Source organism: Meles meles, chromosome 2, assembly GCF_922984935.1.
Source record: "Meles meles chromosome 2, mMelMel3.1 paternal haplotype, whole genome shotgun sequence".
Classification (NCBI taxonomy): Eukaryota; Metazoa; Chordata; class Mammalia; order Carnivora; family Mustelidae; genus Meles; species Meles meles.
Genome location: NC_060067.1, coordinates 51,017,359 through 51,041,044, shown reverse-complemented (window position 1 = coordinate 51,041,044; position 23,686 = coordinate 51,017,359).

Below are 23,686 nucleotides of genomic sequence, written 5' to 3'. Positions count from 1 at the left end.
TTTTCCTTTGGGGAGTGCTAACTCAGTAAGTGTTCACTATACATAAACAAAGCATAGGCTATAACTCTGCAAAGAACTTACAATCTTTTCTAAAGTGTTTTGCTTTGTTTGATAAAATAGTCTTTGGGGGAAACTCTAATGGACAAAAGCTAAAGATCCAGAGAAAGGAAACCTGATCCATTTGAAAGTGAATAGGGGGCTGCAGAGCGAAGTAAAAAAATATGCTGGTGCTTACTCAAAAAGTGCTGACTTCCTCTGGTAGGTCATCTTATAGGTCCACCTTACACCACATAATAGTGTAATTAAAAAGCGCTGATGTTGTGTGCCAGGAAGAATCTGCCCTCTTCAACCCGGGTGGAAACAGCAGTCTAACTTCGGGGAGAGGCACTGCGTTGAATCTGGAGCATTGCAATTTTATCAATAGCCCTGGATACAATCAAACCTCATTAACTCGGACCCCACTAATTCTGAGTTTACAAGAATTCAGATATAACTTAGGAATTGATTCTTGCTGAGCCAAAAGAGCTCCAGATAATTTCTTCTTTTGTGAGTCTCAGGGTCTTATTCACAAGACCAATAAAGTCAAACTTCTTAGTGAGTGCATCAACAAAGAGCGTGCTATTCCAAGTGAGGCTACAGTGTTTGAATCCGCATTCCCCACAGAAATGTATTACTCTGGGAAGTGGGAATGTTAGGAAGGCTGAGTTATTTCAAGTCCCCAGATCCGTGTTATTGCAAGAATAGCGCTGAATATACCACAAGGTAAATTTAGTCTTTGAGGTTCCTGAGGGGGGAAAGCCCAAAGGGAGAGGGACAGAGGGAATTTTTTCCCTTTCTTTCTCCATCTTTCTGGATCTCAGGAGCCTGAGGTCATGACCTGAACCAAAATCCAGGGACAGATGCTTAACCAACTGAGCCACCCAGGCTTCCCTAGTGTTTGAGTTTAATTACTGGGATTATAGGTACTTCTAAGGGTCCCATTTCTTTCTTTTCTTTTTTATTTAAAGCAAGAATTTTTTTTTAAGATTTTATTTATTTACTTATTTGAGAGAGAATGAGAGAGAGAGAGCATGAGACATGGAGGGTCAGAGGGAGAAGCAGACTCCCCTCTGCACAAGAAGCCAGACTCTCGGGACTTGATCCCAAGACCCTGAGATCATGACCTGAGCTGAAGGCAGATGCTCAACAGACTAAGCCACCCAGGTGCCCCAAGAATCATTGTTTAATGTGTAAAATCATTAAAAATAATTTTGAGGAGTTGGAAAATAGTGGACATTATACAAAAATTACTAATTTGTGTTGTGGGCCCCACCTGCCTAAGTTCAATAAATATACCCAATTTATCTGAGTTTATAATAAAAGTACTTTTTTTTTTACAGATAAAATGCATTTCTTTATTAGCTTTAAAATATGTCATAAACTAGTTTGTTAAATTTGTCTTTTCTTTATAAAAGATGACCAGTGAGATATGATCTGGCTTGACAAAGTTGATAATTTTTGCGAACGAAGTGAGTAACTGTAAAAGGAACATTAACTTTTCCCAGCAAAGCGATTAGCAAATTTTCTCTTTCAGGATACTAAATTGTTACCCCATAGCTACTGTTATCATTGATCCCTTACCCTACTGCCAATTAGGAATCTAAATACTTCTCATTTATTTTCCTATCTGAATGATTTGTAGGGGCAAACTGAGAACGCTTCCCCCAGCCTTACCCCACAACAGCTGCAGAGATTTTTCCATCTGGATTCTCTGCACAGCGTCCAAGGGAGCTGAACAATAGGGCAGTTATTTACTGGGAGTGTAAATGTCCATTAGCAATCTCAGTAAGAACAGGGTGCAAATTATATGCAGTCTATCTAATACAGAGGTCATTAAAATGGAGAGATTATTTCTCTTCTTCCTCCTCCTCATCTTTTGTAAGAGCTTCTACAAACATGGTAGGCTTATACCTGAATTACTTTAACCTATAATATAGCTCCTTGCCATGTGATCTATGGGCTAGGTTTGCTATTTACACTGTTTGTTGCTGGCATACAAATGAAAGGTATCTAGAAACTTTCATTGCAATTTGCCATGACTGTGACATCCCATAGTCAATGGACTGGTGTCACCGCTTATATTGGTTTTAGTGTTGTCTCTCTTATGAGGTACATTGTGTATACTGTGAGCTGCCTATTAGTATCAGTGTAATGGATTAGGGGGAAAAAAAAGTTTAGTTCCTCCAACCCTGACAATCGGAGAAACATTGGCCCACACACAGAAGTTATGACATGCCGACAAAGTGTCAGGGAAGGCTGGTCATAATAATAGTGAACATAAACAGTTTGCCCCATACTAGATTATAAGCACTACAAGGGCAGAAGCCTCTTCTGATTTATTCACCAATGTATGTCTAGCAAATTGCACAGTATTTGGCACAGTAGATGCTCAATAAGTCCTTGCTGAGAAAAATGCATCAACAAGAAACAGTACAGCTTATGATTACACAGTTGGCTCTTAAGACTGGACACACTCTTGAGTGAATATGGAAAAATGCAGCAAAATAAAAGCCAAAACAAAGAAGCAAAATGTTTACATTCAGTTGTGAATATGGGTTTTGACTTTGTAAGACTTGGCTGTGTACAGAGTTCCCAAGGTTGTATTAGTAGCATTTGGGGAATATTTAGTCTTTTTTCCCAGGAAATCTTCCCTAGCCGCCTTAGCATCTTAAAGAACATGATACTTGCCCAGTCGTAACACAAATCACTGAGGCAAAGATTGGTGTGGTGGCAGGATTGCCCAATAAACTGTCAGCTCCACAACACATCTCTCCACTCCAAGCATGCTTGCCAGGGGTTCAGAGAAATAGACCTGATTTGAGTTACACTGACTCTATTTTTTTTTTTAAAGATTTTATTTATTTATTTGACAGAGAGAGAGCATAAGCAGGGTGAGTGGCAGGCAGAGGGAGAGAGAGAATCTAGCAGGGCTAGATCTCAGCACCCTGGGATCATGACCTGAGCCGAAGGCAGACACTTAACTGACTAAGCAACCCAGGTGCCCAACACTGATTCTATCTTAAAAATTATGCTTGCTACTTTACACACACAGCCCCAAGTAACTCATCAAGGAAAGTAATTTTTAAACTTGTTTTCTAGACAAGGAGACTGAGACTTAAAAAGGTTAAATAATTTGCCCAGGATCACCTGGTTAGTAATAGACTGAATTGCTTTGCAAATGCATTCTATTTCACTGAAGCCTGTACGTACGACCAGGCTATTACACTGCTTGACAGTATCCAAGACCTTAGTCCAACATGGGATCCAAACTGGTAAGCCCAAGCTACAGAAACTCTTTAAGCCCAAAAATGAGAAAAATTCCTTTCTTCCCACAGAAGCAGAGTGGAAGCACACAGAGGCAGCTAGATAACAGAAAGAACTGAAGACTTCAGGGATTACTTTGACAGAGGTCATTCCTGGGATAAAGCCCCAGCCGGGTGGAGAACTAACGGTTCTAAAGCAAAGGATCAATCATGGGTAAAACCCAACCCAACCCAACCAACCCTCCATGACCATAATGTAGCAGAGGAAAACGAACAGCTGATTATGGTATTTTAGGTTGTGGTTTGGGCCATTTCAAGGAGTTACTCACTTTTCCTTGGTATCGGGGGAATACAATGTTATTAAACTTTCTTGTTTTTCTCTTGTTAATCTTTTATTACAGGGAAGAGTCTCAACCAAGAACCTATTTTCCCTCCCCTACAATAACAAATAAAGAGAATATACAGAGTTTCACACTTCCTTAGTGAAGTGGAATTCAAAATAAACACCAGGGATTTGTGGGTATCATTTGCTGTCTTTAGTTGTATGTATTTTCACTTATTCACTTTTAGTCTAAAGGCCAACTATTGTCTTGATAGAGTTCCAGGTTAAAACACCTCTCAAAGGGGTGCCTGGGTAGCTCAGTGGCTTAAAGCCTCTGCCTTCAGCTAGGGTCATGGTCCCAGGGTCCTGGGATTGAGCCCCGCATCTGGCTCCCTGCTCAGCGGGGAGCCTGCTTCCCCCTCTCTCTCTGCCTGCCTCTCTGCCTGCCTGTGATTTCTGTCTGTCAAATAAATAAATAAGATCTTTAATAATAATAATAATAAAACACCTCCCAAAGTATTATGATAAGTAGTTATAAAAATCTAATAAACCTTAAAGTAAGCCGCAATCTAGTTCTGTGTTGTCCTTATTGGTAGCCACTTGGCATGTAGCTATTTATATTTAAATCAATTAGAACTGAATACATTAAAAATTTAGCTTTTTAGTCATACTAGCTACATTTCAAAGGGTCAGTAGCCAGATGTGGTTAGTGACTGCTGTACTTTGGACAGATTCCACATATTGGGCACGTGGAAATAGAATATTTCTATCATTGTAGAAAGTTCTGGGCAGCACTTGGGCAGCACTGTTCTGGTTGCTTCTGACTAGAGCGAGAAAGCCAGTAAGCTGTGTCCTTTGTATGATGTTGTTTTTCTCAGGCTTATTGCATTCTAATATGCCAAGGATATGATATGCCAAGGGTACTCATGTCTAAACCTATTTTTCTGTCATAAACAGTAATGGCGATCCTTTCACTCTCGAAATTTTCCCAACTTGGTCAATAAATTATGGTCACCTTCACCACCTCATTGTACATTACGTATGACATTCATTTCCTTCCTTTCAGGCTATGTCATATGAGGCATGTTATTTTACTTTTCTAGGCTTCTCTTTGCTAATATATAAAATGGGGATAGTAGTAGCTACCTCATTGGGCTCTGTCTTGTACTGCTTTCTCCTACTTCCTGCAATGATTCGTGTATAAAAGAAATTCATAAAAGGTGGAACTCTTGCATCCTCGTGTGTTCCAGCATTTAAAAAAAATATTTTATTTATTTGTGAGAGATAGAGACCACAAGTAGGCGGAGCAGCAGGCAGAGGGAGAAAGAGAAGCAGGCTCTCTGCTGAGCAGGGAGCCCAATGTCAGGCTTGATCCCAGGGCTCCGGGATCACGACCTGAGCCAAAGGCAGACAGACGCTCAACCAACTGAGCCACCCAGGAACCCCCAGCATATTTATTTTATGTGTTATTGTTGTATGTTTTACATTATGTATTATTATTTCATAGACACTCAAAAGTACCTATTATATGATTATACCTGCAATTTGATTATGTAATGGGCACCAAAAAGCACATGCTTCCTGAGGAAAGTTTCAAGGGCCATATTCTAACCATTTTTGTTCTGTACAATGACGGGTGCACATTCACTGAACCATCAGCCAATCAGGTGTTCTCTCCTGGTAGCTTGGCTTCTGAGTCAGTGGTCCAAGCTAATTAGACAATGTGTCTTACAACTGAAATTACAGTGCATCTTTCACTTTGTTCCTGCCGCCTAGGCCTATTCATTTTTCAAATCTTTTCCTCCAACTCCCCAGTAATTCTGTGAGCTTTTCATATCCCTTCATTAAATTGTACTTTTCCTTAAAGCAGACAGATTCTCTTTCTGTTATTTGCACCCAAGACCCTGAGGAGTACAACAACCTTGAAGAGAACTCTAAGTTGGAAGCTATCAGTGGTACTATCTGCACGAAGCAACTCTACACATTTTTATTGCAATTTGCTCAATGCTGAGGCTCCCAGCGACATCACGCTAACTCCACTCCAGATGTACATAATAACATCTACGTAATCATATGTTCCTCCACAAATTAAGATTGTAAGGTTAAGATTAGAGAGTTCCCTTCTTCAGAAGATTCTTCTTTGGATATTATCACAGTTTCTCCAGATGTTTATTAAACATACATTCCCTTTATAATCTGCTTTCAACTGCAAGCCAGCTTCTGTCTTTGCTGATGCTCAGCTGTATTATTATGTGGGTCACAGCCAACTCTCCACATTTCCACTATCTAATTATTGTTTATGGTTTTACTTTGGATCCTGTACTTCAATTACCTACTCTATATTGAACAAACATACTAAATTTCCCTCTATTTATTATATCTTCCATAAATTGTATTGCCCATCTAGGATAATGGGTATTGCTTGCACATTTGTAACATTTCAAATAGCCTAAATTTCTTGATAGCTTAAGTGTAGGGTGTGCAACTGTGGGGTTTGAATACTGCATATTGGAAAAATGATAGACTTCTTGAGTTCTCTTAGCTGCGTTTTTATATTAAAGTTAATTTCCCCCTTGGTAGAGACAGCCACACAGCCATGACTGTATCACGGAAACGTCTATGAAATAAAGGCACGCTATCCTCTCAACTAAAAACTCTTAAATATTTCCATTTTAAAGAAAAATCAAACTACAGAGGCTCAATTTGCAAAGAGAAATTCCACTAGCATCTGGAGGGTCATTTCTTTCTTTCTTTTTTTTTTGAAGGGAGAGAGGAACATGGTTATAGAGACTTAGGGCATGGCATCATCCTCCCTATTCTTGAGATTTATAAAGGCAGTTCTGTAACTGCCAGGAAGTCCCTGGGCTGCCTATTATAAACTGTAATCAGTTGGAACTGATTGCTCAACTCTGGTCATTTTCATCTACAAACAAATTCACAAGTTTTCCAGACAAATATGGATGGGCTGGTAAATTTAAATTTCAAATGAAAAAATATCTTCCTGTAATGAGTTCACATACCTTTTATTTAGACTTCCAAATGCCAGCATAATGTGATTAGTTTTGATGTTGTTTCTTTTCACCACTTATGAGAAATCACATCATCAATCATATTATCAAAATTAGATGTGGAGAAGACCTAGCATGTCACCAGGACCCTCCCCTGTGCCTGTATAGACTTGTTTTAGCCGGTCTCTGTATTTTTTAATATTTTCTTCAATCTAATATTAAACTTCCCTTGTGATCAAGCATCTACCACTTCTATTGTAATGACATAAATATAAAGAATGAGAGTTTGTTTTCTTAGGAGGATGCATCAGTGTTTATCTTCTCAGGCTTTTCAATAAGGAAAGCTCATGATGAACATCTAGAAAATAAAGATAAATTCAATATATTGTGATCAGTAATTTCAATTATGAACATTTGCATAGAACTTCACATATGTTACACATTATAGTAGCAAATGATACACAGTAATTATTGTTATATCAACAAACATTATTCTTTTAAAAGAATTTATTGGGTGCCCTTATGAGCCTTCAATTTGTAATATCTATGTTATATAATATATGTGTACTAAATATCATAAATATTATACTTTAAAAAACAGCTTATTGAGAGTTTATTGAGCAGTCAACGTGATGAGATATAAATATGAGATGCATTTATTTTTCTCCAATATCTGCCTTTAAAGTTGTTCTGTCAGCTTATCTTCTCATGTCCTTTAGTGAATATCTGTATACATTTTGAATATTAAAAGCTCAGTCCATATTACAATTCTGAATTCCAGTTTAGGAGTGCAAATACGGGAACCAGACTCTACTAATTTGAATCCAAAAACCCCTATCTATTACATCTGGTTTCTTGGGTTACTTACTCACACTCAAATGAGCTCCATTTTCTCAGCAATGCACTGGAGATAGGAAAGTAGCCTACATCATATAGCTCTTGTGGCATGGGTGGTTCAGTGGTAGAATTCTCGCCTGCCATATAGCTCTTGTGATTTTCTATAAATGGAGAATGTGGAATATTGCCTGGTATAGAATGAAAGAGACAGAAGTATTAGCTATAATAATAATAATTATTATTCTCATTATTATCATTCACCACTTCCCTCAGCACACACTTAAGCTGTGGCTCAAAGAGATCTGAAGTTGAAAAGGGCCTTCACTTTCATTTTTCATCCCATTCTAGTATCTGTTCCCTTTTAAAGCTTCTTGTATGAAGGATGGGAAGGAAAATAGGTGAGGAAGATGTAATTTTCTCAGGCTTGTTAATTGTGGGGAGATATCCCTAATCTAACTCTGGCTTGGTCAGTTCTGTTCATTTTTGACATTTCTGCCAAAGGATTGGCTTCCACATGGTTAATGCATGTAGCTTTTGTTGAAGCAGTGATCAGCTTTAATCAAACACTCTCTACGCTGACTAACCCATTCAGAGAGGGCAGTCATGCTGCCCTCTCTGAAGCATGATCTGAAGCATGATCCATGCCTTCAACATGTTTTTTTGTTTTTAAGACGTGGCCAGTACAGGGTACCTCAAAGGGCTGGTCTCTCTGGAATCAGGAATAACTGATTTCTTTATCAATGCTTCTTAAGGGCTGTGGGAAACTGGGATGAGTTGGGAAATTTTCCCATCTTTTTCCTAGGCATCTGATATTGTGATTCCTTTCTTCCTGTTGTCAAAAGCAAGTCTTTCATCTTCAGAAATCTCCACTGGACCCCAGTGTCTATGTTCTTATGCACCCCTAACCTTCAGAAAATGCAAGTTATTCCCTCCAAACAAATCATACTTCACCCTGATTGATTCTGTGGTTCCTCAGTTATCTAGCATGGAACAGAGATGCAATGCAAGTCTTTCCTTCTTTCGGGCAATGCCAGTCTCTAGAAGAGTGCTTCTATCACTGTGACAGCATTGCAAAGTAGTGGTGGAACACCTCTTTTCTAACCATAAACACTGTAGTCCCTAAGAGGTTAACCATTCTCAGTTAAACTGTTTTTCTTTCCAGTCATAGTTTTTAATCAGAAAGGGAATGCTGGAATATTTTGTTTTAGGCACTTGATAGCATGGCTGTTCTGCAGCCCAAAAGTATGACCCAGTAGGAGCTGGTAGGATCCAGTTATCATGAGTTCTCTTATGCATGTAGGCAACTCAGTACCAATTTGTCTCTGGCTTTGGGCTTCAGGCACTAAATCCAGGGCAAAAGGAAAAGTGCCATTCAATTTGTTTTATATATATTAATGTGTGACATATAAATCTTAGTATGTAAACATTAAGCATATGTCATATATTTATACAGATTGATATTAACATTGATATTAACTATTAGGTGGCTGGCATTGTAGTAGACTCTAAGTATGTTCCATGTTTATCAAAATAATTTCTAAGTTAATTATTATTCCTTTTTATACAGAAAAGAAAGCTACCACTCAAGAGGTTGAGTGTTTGTTCTCAATCACATAATCAGTAAGTGGTAGAACAAAGACTTTAACCCACAGTGCCCTATTTCAAAGTTCAGATGTAGTGTAGCACTTCCGCGTGTATATAGGAAGTTAATAAGAATCATATATGGTGATAAAGATATTCTACAGCTAATGCTCCCTAACGGATATTTGTATTTTGAAGTTTGCATAAAGAAATCAAGTCAATAGAGCAAATCCAGGTACTTGGTTCTTCTCAGTTTCTCAGTGGCCTTTAAGAAGCTCATTGGCAGCAGCCTCATAGGTCTTGAAAATTGAAGATAAAGTACCTGCATTCTCAGACACCGTAATCATTTTAAAAACCAACACAAGACATGATCCCTCCTTTCTCAGAAGCAGGAAGTAGGAAGGGCTCTTCTTAATTAACCATATCAAATCAACTATGCTGGGAGAGGCAAAGAGGGGAAAATGTTCCATTTGGCAAAATGGACACATTATCAGGAAATGCACTGAAGGTGAGGGAGTGAAGGGGATTTTTCTCATTATTAGAGAAAGTGCCACTTTTTATTAACAATCACATATATACTTAGAACCAATGTATAGATCATATATTATGCTTTAGGAATGTGACAAGAGGAAAATGGAGCTACAAAACTTTGCAAACCAGGTGATTTTCAATAAATCATAATTAATACAGGTAAACTCATGAGTAAATTGTAGGTAAGCAATAAAGCAGCAAATAATCTTATGTATGTAACTGAATGCTCCAAGAGATGACAGCAAGCCCTAGCTTAGGACCAAATACATGTTTGGGGGCTCTTGCCACAGTAAGAGTTAATTTCATTTCTCATGGGCCCACCTGCTGGAAATGCTGGCTGCTTGGCAGAGTGCAGTCATGTGCCTGATTAGGCATGCAACTTCCAGCTTTGCCCAGTACAGTGCAGGTGCACCTTCTTGAAAACAGAGAATTTAAGCAGTTTACTCACATCACAATGATGGAATTCAGTAGAATGAATGCAAAGGGTAGGGAAGGCTATCTGAAGGGCAAATCATTAAGTCAAGGGAATCCCAAAGTGGGATGAGTTTTTAAAATATAAAAGTTAGAAATAATGTACATAGCACACCTAGTGAATAGTAGTTCCTAGAAAAATGATGGCTACATCATTGTCTCATGAATTGTTCTTCTTAAGCTTATGTAACCTAGGTGATATAAACATGCATGTTCATTTTAAAAGAAATAATTATAGAAGTCTCCAATTACTGCCCTCTTGGGTAATCTAGAAGTAAACCACCCTCTCAAAAACGTGCTGCTTTTCCAATTTTACCATTAAAAAAATGAAATAGAGGTTTGTCTTAGTTGGTTTGAGCTGCTATAACAAATTACCATGGAGTGGATAGCTTCTAAATGATCTAAATGTATTTTTCACAGTTCTGGAGCCTGAAACTCTATCAGGGTGCTAGCATGGTCAGGTACTGGTGAGGGCTGTCTCTGGGTTGTAGACTGCTGACTTCTCACTCTGTCCTCATATGATGGAAGGCATGAAGGGACATTGTGGGGTCTCTTTTATTTACTTATTTTTTAATTTTAATTTAATTTATTTATTTATTATTTAATGTTTAGTTAACATAGAGTGCGATGTTTTCAGGAGTAGAATCCAGTGATTCATCACTTACATGCAATACTCAATGCTTATTACATAAAGTGCCCGCCTTAATACCCATCACCTATCTAGCCCACCCATCACCCACTTCCCTCCATCAACCCTCAGTTTGTTCTCAATCGTAGAGTCTCTTATGGCTTGTTTCCCTCTCTCTCTCTCTCTCTTTTTTTCTTTTCTTCCTTCCCATATGCTTATCTCTTTTCTTTCTTAAATTCCACATATGAGTAAGATCCCAGGGTATTTGCCTTTCTCTGACTGACTTATTTCACTTAGCATATAATCCACTCTAGCTCCATGTGGGTCTGTTTTTATAAGAAAACTAATCTCTTTTTTTAATTTTATTTATTTATTTGACAGACGGAGATCACAAGTAGGCAGAGAGGCAGGCAGAGAGAGAGGGAGAAGCGGGCTCCCTGCTGAGCAGAGAGTCCTAGATGGGGCTTGATCCCAAGACCCTGGGACCATGACCTGAGCCAAAGGCAGAGGCTTTAACCCACTAAGCCACCCAGGTAACCCAAGAAAACTAATCTCTTTCAGTGTCTCCCAGTATGTACAGAATTAACACCCTAGGGTGTTATTCATACCCTGGCATTTCCAACCTCCTAAAATATTCATTCACTACCTGTGTTCTATGCCATATTCATAACCCTCTGTATTTCTCACCTGGTGTCTTTGGGGCGAAGTAGCTGGCTGTCCACTCAAGTTCATATTCCTTCTATAGTATACAGTCATCTCTAGGATGTAGCTTCTCAGATAAGATCTACATCTTCAGTCCATTTTCATCCTATTTCTACCTATGAAACATATGTCTTGTGACTAGTACCACTCTCAGTTAAAGGTTGTTAGAAGCAGACATGTCTTCTCCAAGCTCTTTCCCTTCTACTTGCTGGATACAGAGTTTTTGAATTCCTAGGAGATGTTGAAGTCATCAATTGGAAGGACCCTTTATTCTAGAAACATCAGTTAAGGATAGTTGATTGCTGATTAGGAATAGCCAGCGTGGACTATTACATAGAGAGAAATTAATTTCTATTTCATTAAGCTACTGAAAATTTAGGAGGTATATTTAGTTATAACAGTTGCCATTAACAAACTGATATATCATCCCAACTAGCCAATCTTATCTAGCACGTTTTTCTCACCACAGGTATCCATTGTTCAAAGATGAGCTTAAATGTATTCTCCTTCATATCTCCTCCTGAATCCCCCAGTCACAGTATCTTCCTCCCTTACATTTCCTTAGCTGTTTTTCTTATGTTATAATTAATTCTGTCCATGGAAGTATTCACCACTAAATTATGAACTTCTATGGGCAAGAACTCTATCTTAATCACTTTGTACTCTCCAGAGTGTCAAACATAGTATCTCACAAACAGTAGGTGCTCAATAAATGTCTGTTACATTAAATCGAATGAAATTGAATTCATACATCTGAATGATTAATATGTTTCTTTCATTCAAGATTTTAGGGCTGGTATGAAAAAAAGAAATCTATTACTTCAGTCTGGCTCTTTAACTTGGCAGATTAGAGTGGAATAAAAATGTGTCCTGGATAAAATGAAAATGCATTGTTTTACATAAGATATAGCAATTTTGAGAAATACATTGATTTAATGTACTTAGGCCAGTGAAAAATCTGTTGGTTTAAGCTAACTGCCATTAGTTTCAATTAAAATGTATCGATTTGGGTAAATGTTGGTTAGGATAAATGTTGCCTGACTGTGGAAAAAAAACATTTGCTTAAGCTTGCCTTGGAGCAGAGTCAGAGAGAGAGGTGGGGGAGTGGTAGCGGGGAGCACAAGAGTGAGCAACCAGGCAGATTTTCCTCCCTGTTCCTGCTTCACTAGAAGAGGCCAAAAGAGAGTACCAATTGGTGGGTCACTGTCCTTTGACCTTATACTACTTATAATTTATATGTGAGTAAAACCACATTGAAACTAAAGTTTGCTTAAATGAAAATGCTTCGATGGAGGGCCCAAATGGTTTGATTTCATTAATTCATTTAAAAAATGAAGTAATTCAGTTATCTGAGTTCATAGCGACAAAGCAACTGGGTTTAGTTTGGGGGACAACATTTTTTTCCCTTTGTGACAAATTGATTTAGATTTCTCGATTAGATTAAATAATATGACAAAGCCTTTTTTTTTTCCCTGATGTGGTCGTAAACAACTGCATATTGGCAATTTCACATAGTTCAGTTCAGTTCATAGTTCATTGCCTAAGGGTTGTTAGAGAAAGAAATAGATTAAACTTTGTTTCACTGGTATTTATATTATAATTATTTGTTTCCCTTTCTGATCTTTGAGGAGAGGGCCTACACACACAGAAGCACAAAATACATGCACATATACTCACAGACAAATGCACCCTCTATGTATGTATGTATGTGTCTATCACCATCATCTATTATCTCTGTATTTATAATCCCAAGGAAGTAAAAGCCTAAAACATTAGGTACTCCGTAAATATTTTAAAGATGGCAGACACACAGGCATGAAGATACTAAGTGGTGGTGGATAAGATTAGAACAAAGGGAACAAAAAATAGTGGAAAATCTCAATTACTGAATTTACTTAACCATTTAAATGTTTTCCATTGAAGAAATGAATATTCCTTTTTTCTATGTGTTTTTGATGACTGGAAGGGTCCAGATGTCTTGGCAATGAATATTGTATAAAAACATACATAAATTAAGCAAGTGCATAACAAGGAAATCTCATTGTTAAGGACACAGAGAAGATGACAATAAAAGTTAGGGAAAGTGATGAAGACATTTGGTTAGTATGGCAGTAAGAAGTGAGAGAGTAGTAATTGCAAGAATCTGTATGTAAAGTATTAGGAGAGACAAAGATCATTCAGAAGAAGGAGGCAGAAAATACTCAAAATATAGGAAATAAAATAGCTGCAAATAAACAGTAAAGATAGTTCAAAATACAAATTGAAAAAGAAAAAAAATGAAGTCAAAATGTGTCAAAAAAAGAGAAGGAGGCACATCATAAGAAACTCAAGTATAGAGAACAAATTGAAGATTGCTGGGGGGAAAGAGATTGGGGGATGGGATAAATGCGTAATGGCGATTAAGGAGGGCACTTGTGATGAACATGGGTGTGGTATGTAAGTGACAAATCACTAAATTTTATTTCTGAAACCAACAGAATAAAATAAAATAAAATAATAAAATACTGGAGATTAAAAAAATGAATCAGCAAATTTCAGTTCTTACCTCTTTATCTTCTTCTGTCTCTGAAATGGGATACAGTTATTGTTTTAGTTTCTTTATTTGTTTTTGTTTTGTTTAATTGCAGAGGCTATTTCAGTTGCAAATCTTTCAAACCTAGAGAAAAGATATTATCTCTGCTGATTAGAAATGTCACAGTGGTTCATTGGTCCCAGTGTTTCACTCTATAGTTATTAAACAGCAACAGCTCTCTCTCCTGAGCCCTGATAAGACTCAGGTTATAGTATTTTAAGTTCTGAGAACATGTCCCTAATTAAAAATAATTATACAGTGGAGTAGAAATCAGAACTGATTTTTATCATGGGTTCTGTTGTTAATTTCTGGGAAATATTAACAAGACCCTTAAACTCTATGAGGTTTATGATCTATAAAATAGAGATATGGAAATAATTCTCTAGTTTGTTATTGCAAAAATAAAATAAAATAGTGCTAAGTGTTATATGATAAATAGAAAAATCATCACTGAAAGCTTAAATTTAACAGATATGCAGGGCGTTTGGCACACTTTATCTTGTTTTAGCCCAATGATCGTCATGTGATATAGATATTATCTGCACTTTTGAAGAAATGAATCTCACCTGTCAGAAGTTAAGCAATTTGTCCAAATGTAAGAATGGAACTAGCAAATATTTTATGAATCAATTGATGAATTAGTCCTTAGTCCTCTCCTTTGGCCTTCCTTATTTAATTATTTACACAAAGTAGAACCTTCCCAATATAACAGTGTGTGTGTGTTTGTGTGTGTGTGTGTGTGTGTGTGTGTGTGTGTGTGTGTGTTGGGGGGTATCTAAGTTAAATAGGAAAAAATCTGAATTATGGAATATTTATAATATAAATTCACCCAAAGTTTCTTATAACTTGGGAGTTCTGCTTATATGATCAACTTCATGGTATATATTGTCATAGAAAGTGATATCAAACTGAGTTTTCATTGTCATTTTTACCATTAAGAATGTTTGACATTCATTTATTCATTCATTTAGTCAAACAACAAATATTTAAAGGGGACTGCGCTGGGTAGTGGGAATTCAGTGAGGAGAAAAACAAGATAGCCCCAGACTTTAGAGGGTTTCTGGAATAGTGAAGAGATGGATAGTACTCAAATCATTACAAAAAGCTTATAACTTGCCAGTGTAATAAGCACTGATCCTGCTGAGAGAGCCTGTAAAAGGAGAGTTTGCCTCAGTGAGAGAGAAAAGGAAGAACTTGAACTGAAATACATGAAGTGATAAGGTAAGGGAAGTGTGCCCAGGGCAAAGGGAGAAGCATGGAAAAAAGTCTCTGGCAGGAGAGAGAAAGCTGGAATGGTGAGAATAAAGACAATTCTGCTGTCGTGTTAGGTGGTGAATATTGAATGACTGTTTCTTTCTCAGAGGAGCAAAGATCCAATCAAGAGAGGCAGAGGTGGCAGGTAGATGGAGACTGGAATGAGCTGGGGTAGCACAAAACGCTAGTGGTGTTACTCGAAATGGAGGACACTTTGCAGGGAATATGTGGCACAGGGGATAAGTCATCCTCACTCTCAAAAGATAGACGGGGAGTTTTCAGGTAGAGGGTGCAGGCAGGACTAGACTACACAGAGTTGGTCTTGTAGGTGACTTTAAAGAAGTCTATCTTTATCTTAGGAGTAATAAGAAGTGAGTAAAGGGTTTAAGAGGTATAGGTTGGGAATACCATTTTGAAAAGTGATTACTAGCCATTGAGAGGAGAAAAGGATTGGAAAGGAATATTGCAGAAGTATAGGCAAAAGATAGTAGTTAGACCAGGGTAGTGACAAGGGTAGTGGAGAGGAGGAGACATAGACAGGCATGAGAGCTATTTAGTAAAAAAAAATGGACAGGATTTGGTAAAGGGGATTTGTCTGAGGAATAATGGGGGTATCAATGAAGATTTATGTCATGGAGAATGAGAGATGGTGGTTTGACTTCATAAAAAGTGAAAAAGAACCAGCTTTGGAGAGGGAAGATTACAAGATAATGTTTGAGCCTATTGAGTACCAGAAGCCTTTGAAGTTGGCTTCTGATTTGCCCCCTTATTAATATTTCAAAATTAATTCCTATGCTGGGTTTATCCAAGCCATATTATTTATATTATATAATTACATGGAATTTTTTTTCAAAGATCTACCTGTCAAGTCATCGTTATAAATTTTATAATAGCAAACTATAAGTCAATGCAGCTTTAGTGTGCTTATGACTCTCTAAACTGCTGCTCTATCCAGAGATTATTTTAGACTTTTGAAAATTAATTTTTTTTGGCCTTTCTTATTTATGTGTTGCGTTTCTATGATGTAATTGCTGGGCCTTCTGAACAGCTTTTACAGTAACCCCATTTGAAATAGTGTAGTGGGATTTGATGGCAATCTTTCTTAAGTCTAAACAGAAGTGACTTTTTTATACTATCACGCATGTGAGGATTCATCAGCAATATCGTAAGGATTTCACAAAGGCAGGAAATCACGTGCAAGCAACATTTTAAAGAAAAGGGCTTTGAAATGATTTGCATAGGACCACTGAGTTAGAAGGAGCTGCAATTTCACCTGGCTCACCTTGCCTTCCAGTAAGATCATAAGAAAAACAGCTCTGTGTAAAGAATGTGCCCTGTTTAAATAAGGCTTAGAAGAAAATTCCTTTACTCATTTTCCTAGGTTTTCCCCAAAATGTAGCCACTATTTACCACTGCAAAAGTTCTTCTTTACTTCATGTCTAATATCTGCCCACTTGTGGTTAAATTCTTCCCTTCTTCTTCTTCTCCCCCTCCTCCTCCCCCTCCTCCTTCCCATCCCCCTTCCCCTCCCCCTCCCCCTCCTTCTCCTCCCCCTCCTTCTCCTTCTCCTCCTCCTCCTCCTCCTCCTTCTTCTTCTTCTTCTTCTTCTTCTTCTTCTTCTTCTTCTTCTTCTTCTTCTTCCTCCTCCTCCTATTCTTCTTCTTCTTCTTCTTCTTCTTCCTCCTCCTCCTCTTCTTCTTCTTTTTCTTCTTTTTTTCCCCCATGAATGAGTGGTTTTTTTAGTCACTTTTTAAGTTCAAATCTACTGACTACTTAAGGTAAATATGCAGGGCTAAATAATACTGCATTTTAAGTGGAATAAAAAAAATCTACTCAGAGGTAATACCTTAAAATCTTTTCAGGGACTTTTTTTGAATATTCAATATTTTGAATATTTGAATATTCAAATGCAAAGAAATATCGTAATTTCTAAAGTGGCTCATGGAACTCATACATAGATAACTCGATTATAAATAATAGAGGAAAGTCTGCAAGGAGATATGAAACCTCCAACCAGTAATTTCATATGTCTTCACTAAAATTTTATGAGGGCAATATCTGAAATGATTTTCACAACTGTTATTTTCTTTAGCCTCTGCCCTTCTGGTTAAGGAGCTTCTAACAATCAAACTGACATGGTTAAAAGAGGGAAAGTGAGAGAAGACACAGGCAGCCTGTAGAAGATGTACAACCCACAAATTGAATTAGAGACAAAAATCAATCTTCGGATCTATTTACAATGTACTTAAAATGCAATTTTGTATTTTTGTAGTAAGTACAAAATACATTACAAAATATTTCTCTATCACATAGACTGTGATGTAAGAGGGGATCTTATTGGACCTACTAATTCTCTTGAAACCTAAAAAAGTTGAAAAAAAAATAATTCTACAAGAATTCATTTGGCACTTCCTTTGGAAATTTTCCAGGACTAGAAATAATATGATATTATTCCACTAGGCGAAACACATTCAGCTGGGAAAACACTTCAGCTTTATTTTTTATTTTGGCAAAATGAGAATAACAATAAACAAAAATAAAATGTGAGTACTAGATTACTTAGGATCTAATGACTCTGATTGTTATTTCAAGTGCTAAAATAAATTATCTGCAGTTGCATGGAGACTCTATATGGCTCATGGACCAGGAGATTTAGGCTGTCTAAAAAGATACAAAACTATAAATTTGTAGTGAAGGCCATTGCCATGAAAATTTTAATGTAACTGTACTATTTTACTCTACTGATACTGATTAATGTGCATCTATATCACCTTTGAGTCCCATCGAGATTTGAAACCCATGAAATCTCAGATTTCAAGGTTTCACAACACAGAATCATGATATCTTAGAAACAGAAAAAACAGTCTCTGTCCTTGGGCTCTTAAGACTGCTTAAGTTTGGACAATGATTTATATGAACACTCTGGTTAATCAAGGACTCTGGTGTGACCTATTCCCTATGGAGGTTCTCAAAGGGTCATGGATATAAGGAGTAGGAACAATCTGAGGGTAGAAGGACATAGCAGGTAATATCATCCAGATATATTACTGAAAGGAATAGTTTCTGGAAGCTCTCTCCAATGATTCATATGTGTTAGAAACAGCTGAGCAAATTGTTAACCCATTTATGTCATTAAGAGTCATCACTATCAGAAAGGCAACTAGAACCAACAAATAGCACCAGGATGGAGATTCCTTAATAAGTGCAACTTCTTGTGAATTTTCAGCTTGGAAAGTTTATCAGCATGGAAAGCATGTTATCCATGCAGCATCACAGATTACCAAAAACAAGGCTTTATCTCACAGTATCTATAAGTCAGGAGTCTGGGAATAGTTAGCTATCTCCTCCTCCTCCTCCTCCTCCTCCTCCTCCTTCTCCTTTTTCTTCTTCTTCTTCACTTCATTGTTTTAACTGGGCTATAACCAAACTGCCTATAGATTGCCTTCTTATCTGAAGGCTCAACTGTAGAAGGATTCAGTTCCAAGTTCACTCAGATTATTGGCAGAATTCATTTCCTTGTAGGTGTAGAACTTGAACTTTCCGGGTTTGTTTTGCTTGTTGCTTTGTTTTGTTTTGTTTTGTCTGTTTTGTTTGTTGGCTATTGATGGGAGGCCACTAGCTCTAAGAGATTATGCACAGTTTTCTGCCATGTGGTCTGCCGTGTAGGCAGTTTACAACATGGCTTGATTCTTCAAGGCCAGGAGGAGAGTGAGAGCTAGTTGGATAACAAGATGAAGTGTTAAATAATGTAAACATGATATAGGAGAGACATGTCAGCATGTTTGTTATATCTTACTGTTAAAGCAAGTCACAGATTCCACTCATGCTCAAGGGAGGATATTATGTAAAGACACAAATTGCAAGAAGTTATTATCATGGGGCCATTTTAGAATCAGTCCTCCTCACATGCCACAAGATTATTATTATTATTTTAAAGGTTTTATTTATTTACTTGACAGAGAGAGAGAGAGAGAGATCACAAGTAGGCAGAGTGGCAGGCAGAGAGAGAGAGGGAAGCAGACTCCCCGCTGAGCAGAGAGCCCAATGCAGGGCTCAATCCCAGGACCCTGAGATCATGACCGAGCCAAAGGCAGAAGCTTTAACCCATTGAGCCACCCAGGTGCCCCACCACAAGATTATTTTAAGAGGTCATTAGAAATTACTCAATTTTGATCTATACTTTTCTTAGAAAAGAATAACACTTTTCCAGAAAGAAAGCTAATTGGGGTAGGGTCCTGAGCTATGTATTATAAATTTGATTTTAATCGGAAGCTTAGTTTCTCAGGTGATCTATCTATCTATCATCTATCTTCATTTTTTCATACTTAGTTCCATGCTTATTCTTCTAGAATGCTTTCTCTGTATCTCTCTTCTATTAGATTCTTCTCAAATTGCATGAAATTAAGCTTTCTCTAATTATACTAGTTCATAGGGATTTCTCTCTCTGCTTCAAGTCAGATGTGTATCAGTTTGAAGTCTGACTTTATCACCTATTAGATTTTATGAGCTAGGGCAGGATATTTAAACTTCCTGAGTATCAGCCCCATTATTGTCAATGTGAGAATAGTATTATTCTCTTCACCTCTTTATTGAAAAATTGAAATGTAATTATACACAAATAGCCTGGCCCACAAAGCATCCTACCTGAATGTTTCTTTTATCCCACTACTTTTCTTGCCTTTTTCTACTCTTTATATCATTCTTTTCATACTCAATATATACTAGTCTGTATAGTTCATTTTATTATGTGTATGAGTACAGTACATGTATCTGGGAGATATACGTGAGTAATGATTATACATTGCATTCTGCTGGGTGGGAACTTGAAGTTGGTTTTCCAGCTGTGGTGATGGATGTATAGTGATCCATCTGCATTCCCAATCTCTGGAATAAATTGCAGTACATCAGTTGATGACTAGTCAGGTTATATTTATCCAATATTTGATTACTTTATTATAGAATTCATTTTTTGGTGTCTATCCTTATTATTCTGGGTCCTGTTATACTCCAATCCTTGGGCCTCTTTCTATCTTGTAGTTTGTAATAGCTTTTAGGAGCTCTCCAGAGAGGAAAATACGCAGGGTTCTGGCTAATGGTTTAAGGTAGCAGATAGCTCTTTATGATACCTGCTAGAGAATTTCCTTATTTCTTTAGATTTTATTTACTTGAGAGAGAGAAACAGAGATAGCAACAGAGATAGTGAGAGAGAGAGAGAGCACAAGAGGGCAGGAGAGGGAGAAGCAGGCTTCCCACTGAGCAGGGAGTCTGACACAAGACTCAATCCTGGCACCATGGGATCATGACCTGAGCCTAAGGCAGACACTTAACCAACTGAGCCACACAGCCAGAGAATTTTAATTATGTAAATTCTTCATTACATAATTTCAGTGGGAAAAGTATACATATGTATTTTAAGTAAGCTTTAAGCCCAAAGTGGGTCTTCGAACTCACTACCCTGAGATCAAGAGTCATATGCTCTACTGACAGCCAGTCAGGCACCTGAAGTATATTCTTTAAGGAACATCCTGGCACTTATTTTTTAAATTTACTTCCCTAAAGTTAATAGTAACTAGCACAACATATTTCTTCCCCAAATAGTAAGTTTCAGAATTTTTTTCCTAAAAGTATTAAAAATTTTTTATTATTACATAAATAAAGGCATAGACCTGACCTCGTGATTTTATAATTTCAAATGGAATAAATAAGTTATACAGACCTGAATTCTTATTCTGATTTGATCACTAAGTACCTGGCTGACTATAAGCAGGTTTATTTTTATCATCTTGAGTTCAGGTTCCTTGTTTCTTAACCGATGGATTTGGATGAAATGATTCTGAAGTTCCTGTCAATTCTACAGTTCCATAATTTTGAAGAGTTAGTTGCATTTCCATTTATTTATTCCTATTTATAAAGTTGCATTCATCCACTTTTTATTATAACTTTCATCTGTCTCTTTCGTTATTCCCAAGTTTGTATATGTGCTGGTTTTAGAACACATTATGTTTCCTGTTAAATTCTCATCCATTTTCACATATAAATTTGTGCTGGTCAGGAGGTAAAGTAAGATACAGGTTTCCAGCTAAGAGAAGATAATTAGGGGTCTTTTGAACACATTTACTTCAAAGAGACCAGAACTTCTCTCTGTTATCAACACCAAGGATACAAAGGAGGACATCAATATCAATCAGCAGGAATTTCAAGACAGAATCTAAGGAAAAAGTTTTAAGCTGTTTATTCAGAAGTGGAAAGAGGTGGACACAGGAGAGGACCATAGGTATCTTTTAACATTCGAATAGTAGAAGTTTTCATTTGAGAAGAAAAATTGTCTCAGAGAATCTGAGCACATCCAGTAACTGACTTCTAAATTTCAGATCTACAAGACATGCCACATTCTTCCTGAATGTTTAGAATATTAACGGATAGAAAAGATGGCCAGCATATGTCTATCTCTGTTCTCGACACTGAGCACAGACACATCTGACAAGGCTGCTATCCAGTCATTGAAGTGTGGCTACAGGGGCTCATTTCTGACCTACAGTCTGTTCCATGCTGACTACAAATACAGTTTGTCTTCTCAGGGCCAGCAGAGCCACCCATGGAGCCTGTCACTCAGGAACTGACAGAGACACAGTCACTTTGCCTTCAAAGTTGCATCATGTCTTTATTCAAATTTACATTTTCCACTTCTGGGAAATTCATGGTCCCCCTACTGATCATTTCTAAATGTCAGATGAGATACTTGTCTTCTTTATTTTTTTTCTGATTAATAAGCATCAGTAAAATCTTCGAGCCTAAGAACACTGGCACCTGGGCGACCATCTTCTATGATACCCTTCATAGAGCACAAGAAAGAAGGGTCACACAAGGAAGTGATTTGCTCAAGGCCAAATAGGAAAAGACAGAGCTGAAGTATCTTACATTTCTTAACTTTTGATTCCAAATCTTTCTCTGACTTCATGCCATGTCTATGTGATTCTTTGGGTGAGTTTCATCCTGAATTTTTTTTTTTTTAACGTGCATCTGCTATGACTGGCCCAGTATGACCTTCACGGCTCATTATTATCATTAACATCCTCGTATGATGAACTTGATAATGAACATCGAGTAAGGCAAATAATTATTGTTAGACATGTTATCTCCTTATACTGATTTTGCTTAAAATACTAATCATATGGATAGACTACTTTATAGATTTTAAAAGTACACTCATGTATTTGACCACTTTCATGTATATTTTTTCCATTTAAAACAACCCTGTGAATTCAGCAAAATGACCGGACCCAAATGGGGCGCCTAGGTGGCTCAGTGGGTTAAGCCTCTGCCGTCGGTTCAGATCATGATCTCAGGGTCAAGACAATGATTATGGTAGCAGTTTACCTTGTCATATAGAAATACCTATTTATCTAAGTGTAGGAGTGAAACAGTTAAGATAAAAATTTTGATTAATAGTGTGCTTTAGACACACTATCTAGACTTTTTAAAACTACATTTAAAAAATTTATTCAAAGCCACTTCAAACAGGATTTCATTCAACTTCTCATTCCATTTTACAATTCAGTTATCAAAGGTTTTGGTTAATGCTGCAGTAACATTTTCTGCTGAACTGAAATGCCAGACATTTAAGTTAATTTAGTATACACTTTAGTTATTTCATAAAGAATTTTAAGCCACTTATGATACAAATAAAATATAAATAGAAAATCAACAACATGTAAACATAAAAAAATATAGATCATAAAGACAAGTTTATATGTTAATTGAATTTCACATTCACCTCTCAGCTTCTATGAAGCAAAAGCAAAAGAAAAGTCATATATACATTATACCATATTTATAAAATATCAAGAAGAATCTGGCAATATTAAAAGGATCTAGACTTCTGAAGATAAGAATGCACTGAAATGGAACACAAGTACACTGAAAATGGTTTACTCTTTCATTAGTAATTGAAAGGGCATTTGGGGTATGCCGAGTTCTTGGTTTGTTGTATTGACTATCTCCTGCAGGACTGCAATATGGAAGATGACATACTTGAATGCCCAATTGCCCAATATACTGGCCTCATTGAAAGACTAGAATAGGTAATCTCTACAGTCTCTTATAGCTCGAATTTCATTGACTCTGATTCACTTGGAAGTTGTGGGTGAGCAACATCTGTGAATTTCAGATTTAAATCTTATTCCAGGCCTCCACACAGGACCAGTTATCCTGTAACAAGTACTTAATAAATAAGGCACTGATGATCTTAGTGACTTCTCTGGATGACTCTTGCTTTATGATGTTGAATTCAGTGAAATCAGGGCCCTCTCATTTGGAATTTCTTCATTTCTAGCAATTCCTGAGGCCCTTTGTCCCTAGGTCCCTGGGGTACTTTTCTTCATCATTCCAGAAGGCAAGCTACTAAATAAGTGTTTCTTGGGGAGAGGGGAAAATGATTTGGAAGAGCTGGACTCTGTCAGATGAGTGAAAACTTTTATA